This window comes from Echeneis naucrates, chromosome 16 (genome assembly GCF_900963305.1).
Source record: "Echeneis naucrates chromosome 16, fEcheNa1.1, whole genome shotgun sequence".
Classification (NCBI taxonomy): domain Eukaryota; kingdom Metazoa; phylum Chordata; class Actinopteri; order Carangiformes; family Echeneidae; genus Echeneis; species Echeneis naucrates.
Genome location: NC_042526.1, coordinates 15,376,268 through 15,380,933, shown reverse-complemented (window position 1 = coordinate 15,380,933; position 4,666 = coordinate 15,376,268). Strand labels below are relative to the sequence as shown.

At 38.0% G+C, this 4,666-nt stretch overlaps 1 long non-coding RNA gene across 1 annotated transcript; it reads right to left on the bottom strand.

The window, feature by feature from the left end:
* Nucleotides 1–599: 599 nt before the first annotated feature.
* LOC115057011 (uncharacterized) lies at nt 600–2,080 on the bottom strand. Its single transcript, XR_003841850.1, has 5 exons — nt 2,018–2,080; nt 1,763–1,811; nt 1,416–1,560; nt 1,195–1,284; nt 600–725 (listed from the first exon to the last, which is right to left on the bottom strand). It is a non-coding gene; the product is annotated as an uncharacterized LOC115057011 (long non-coding RNA).
* Between the last annotated feature and the right edge of the window lie 2,586 nt (nt 2,081–4,666).

Below are 4,666 nucleotides of genomic sequence, written 5' to 3'. Positions count from 1 at the left end.
TCATTTTCAACCATTGTCAAAAATGCTTGTAGAATATTTTCCAAACAATATAATTGAGACTCAGTAAAAAAAACAGCCTCAAACAATCTTAACAATGCAATACAATGTTTGCATAACTATAAAAATATGCATTTTATCACTTTAAACACTGAATTATTACAATCAACACATGTGCACCCTTTTCTTTTTAAAAGAAAATCAGAAATGGTGAAAAAATACTGTAAAAGAAATGTCATAAAAATCTTTAAATAAAAATAGGAGCCTTCAACAAGATGAAAATCTTAATCTCAGTCATTGTGCAAACTAAATTGTCTGTTGGAACATTTTTCTTCTAATTTTGAACTTTCAAAACAAAAATCTGCATTGGCAGACGTGAATTAATGCTTGAATCAGTCTTCATCAGGCTTATTTACCCTATAAGCTTGTTTTTTTAGGAACTGTGCCTTGGATGACAACCTCTGCCCATTCAGCTTCAGCAGAATCTTCTGCAGGACTTTGAAAGTGGATTTGAGCTCGGGTGGGTAGCTCAGGTTCAGACAGTATATCAGTCCGAATAACAGTGCACAAGCCATCGCAGGGTCCCCCAAACCACTGAGGACCTCCACACCTTCAATCAGGACACCAATGTCCTCTGGATCATCTCCAGGCTTTGCACCCTCAGTCTGTATGATGTACACTCCCATCACAGTTTGTTCCATTGAGGAGTTGGCCTCAGTGTCTGTGCTCTATGGAGTAAAATATGACAATAAATACATTTGCTATGAGTCTAGACAAAGTATGGAAATATAATTTTATGAAGAAAAGAAGTACAAATTAAGTTGTACATTTGGAGATGTACAGAAGTAATACAGATGCGTACATTACAAACATGGTACAAAGTGAAATCTAAGGTTGGAAGGCCTGGCCTGCCTTTGTACTAAATATATTAAAATTGTTAATATCATTTTAAGAAATTTAAAACATGAATTCAGGCAATTCTATATCTCTAGTTTTCAACCTTGCAAAAACGTTTCGAAATAGCAGATGATTAAAAACAAGGGCAAAGCAAAATGTACTTTAGTTGTACAGAGTTTTAATGTTTAAATATGCAATATTTATCACCCCTAATTTTTGCTTCAAATTTAACACATCCAGCAAGTAAATATGTGCTTTCTCTGACTGGCTACTTTGTTACACTTGGTGTATGTAACTCACCATATATTGCTTAATGAGTTTTTCATGGTGTTCGTTCAGGTAGACACACGACTTCAGGATGCATGCTCGTCGTGTATGTATTGTGTCATCCTGTGGAAAAAAGGGAACCAGGATTCTTGGAACTTTAGCTTACATACATAGAGATTTATGCTTCTGTAATAGTCATGACAGGGACATAAAAAGTATTTCATAAGCATAGGTCTACACAATTTAATACAAACCTTGGAAATGGCCACCATTATCTGTCAAATTTTTTTCCCAGCTGCTCCACCTTTCCCTTTAAAGAGCTCCATCATATTGGTCGAGCTCGGCAAAGAATGTGGATAGGAGAGGTACAGTTGATATGCGCATGAACTCGTTGTCGATCTGAAAAACACCAACAATACACTTGTCACTCATCCTATTTGAACATCACAACAATATAACCTGTGATGAATGAGCTATATAGACATGGGTGTTCAGTCCACTCCACGTCTTGAATGTGCATGGACAATTTACATATATGCACAGAAAATGTTGGCTTCTTCCATAATGATGATATAGTTTATAATGTTTAAGTAATTTGTACCTGCTACTCTCTCTGGTGTCACAGTGCTTGCACTGCCACATACATGTCACTGAAAGAAAAGAAAAGAAAAAAAAAAATCAAAAACATTAGTATATGATAAATAAATATACATTTCATCAAATAGAAAATACCCAATTACAGGGCGAGGGGGTGAGAAGGGGGTGGGGGGGGCAAGGCCTAATAAACTACCGGTACAGTGCTACATGCCGACTAGATAACTGGTACACAATGATAATAATAATATTAACAACTTACCATGTTTTTTGAGGTGCATACAAATCTCAGGGCAAGGGGACACTACCTGATTTTGGGATGTATTTTTGGTAAAAAGAGAAATGCAACACACTGTTTCTATAGTGAATAGGGCAAATTACAATATCTATAATTGGTACACTGAAATGTTAAGACTATTACTTAACCTTAATGAAACAATTTCTGTTGGCGAGGACATATGTCTTTATCGAGATCACACATAAGTTACTGCACCACAGCTTTCAAAGCTTAATAGTTTTAACAAATTTAAACAGCCGTTTGCTACCTTCCCAGAACTGCAGCTCCAACTCATGATCGTATATCAGTTATTTAGCCTGGCTCTTCGCTGAAAAATGAGGAGCCATTACAAACGCCGGCAGAGCGACGCTCTCGCGGCAAATCCGAGCCAAATCCCACAACCGACCGCGCACATACACCCTCCCTCCCCACCCACCCACACACACACACACACACACACACACACACACACACACACACACAAACAAACAAACATGCTAAACGGACTCCGAAAACTCTAATAGAAAACATGTTGCGGACATTTTTTTTCTTTTCTCAACTCGTTTTTCGGCCACAGAATGAGCTCTGACCCAGTGCCTCAAGTAAATAAAAGCTAATGTTAAGCTAAGTTAAGCTAGCATTAACGGTGAGAAACAGTGACTAAAATATGTCTCACAAATGTCTAATGTGTACAATTTATCACTCACGCTTTTCGAATTAATACATTCCTGTATATATCTGAATTACTTACCTTTAATATCACGGATAGCAAACTATCGCTCGATAGACTCCGTCAACCTTTCCACTCCGACTTCCAGAAATTTCTCTGACGGCGGTGGGCGTGGCGCATGCGCAGTAGCTATCCCTGTCAGAGTCATTGATTTGAAGGACCTCATTCTCATTGGATTGAAATGAATGAATCTAAATCATCTGATTTTTCTTTAATTCATGTTAAACCAACAAGAATGAATCATTTAATGTACATAAACTCAATGAATTAATTTAGAGAGAACATATTTCTGGTTTGTTAATCGAACACATGCCCTGGGTGAGTTTTTTGAGTGTAGGAGACTGATGGGGGAATGGGCCTCAGGTGGGAAGATGGGTGGAGCAAACCAGGTGCAGGGAATGAAGGTGATAAACAGGCAGGTGGGTGTGTCAGGAACTGCAGAGACAGGAGAGAGAGATCAAGTAGATGTGACGGTGACATTTACTACCGTAGGTCTTGGTCTTTTCCCATCCCCGCCGGCCAACAGCTTCCCAGTGTTGTGCGCTCGTTCGATTTCAATGTGCCTTTGATCAATTTTGTTTTTTCCAGTTAGATTATGTCTAATTTTCTTCTACGAAATCAAACCAACTTTCATTAAGTGACTCGGTGATGCCGTCTATGATGATGCTGTTCCTCCTAGATTGGTTTTCCAGATATTCAGCGTTGTCCATCCAGTGTTCAATATCAGCTTGCAGGGCTTCAGCATTGGATTGGAGATGTTTAAGATGTTTAATGGTATCCATGGTCACAGATGTTAAAGGGACTTTAAAGCCCTTAAAGCTCTTGTTGCATGATCAGGTCTTCATACAAAGCCTTTTGCTGATCCAAGAGGTCTCAAACAACTGAGAGAAACATACTCTTCTGTCCCATCGTCTGTGTAGACAGTATTTGTGTCTGAACTTCTTCCTGAACTTTTGATTTGACCCACTGGACTCCTGAGGGCAGTGGTACGGCCTGATGAGGCTGCAGTTTTTGCACCAGCACCAACCAGGGTCCATATCGGCTGATAATAGCGCATCTAAAAAAAATTATTTTGTGCACTGAAAAAAAAAAAAAAAAAACATATGTGTGTGTGTGTGTGTGTGTGTGTGTGTGTGTGTATGCATGGCCTCAGACTGGTTTCACTGGCTTTGTTACATCTTGTTATTCATTTCTCAACACATAATACAATGTTAGACAACAGGCCACTGTACCAGGAAAAGAAAAAGGTGTTTGAAACCAGGTTAATCTCTTTGTTATGAAACCCTCAGGTGGCTCGTTCCCTTTGAAAGCATTACACGCTGTAGAAAATGTAACCACATTTGTCTCGTTTTTCAAAATATGGTTACCAAAGCACAAAAACCTGAGCAAAGAGAGAGGAAGGAATCTTTTAGATCAAACTGTGATCCAGGAAAAAAATGAAGCTTCAGGTGACAAAGACAATACAGACTTTCAAAGGTGTGTTTGCCCATTTCAGGTTTTAACCACATCTAACTCAGTTAACAGCATTATGAAAACCATTCTCTGCAGCTTTGGACACACAGCACAGGTCATTTTTACTGGGACAATATTTAATATCATTACTCATTCTTACAAATCATGATGCTTTATTGATACCAAGGTACTTTGAAAATTTCAAAGAATTTTTATTGGGACAATAAAAATAATTTTTTTGTGAGCTTCAAACTAAAAATGCAGCAGTTTGACACAGTTTTCCTCAACAGTTGAAATCTGACTTTAGTAAAAAGAATCCCCTCTCCGACATAAACATCTACTGAGACATTTTCATTTCAGCTCGTACCGCAGCCAGTCAGTAAACGTGGTCCGATTATCTTTTTTTATTTTTTACTTTTAAAAATAAACAACTAAAGCAATACAAAAATAAT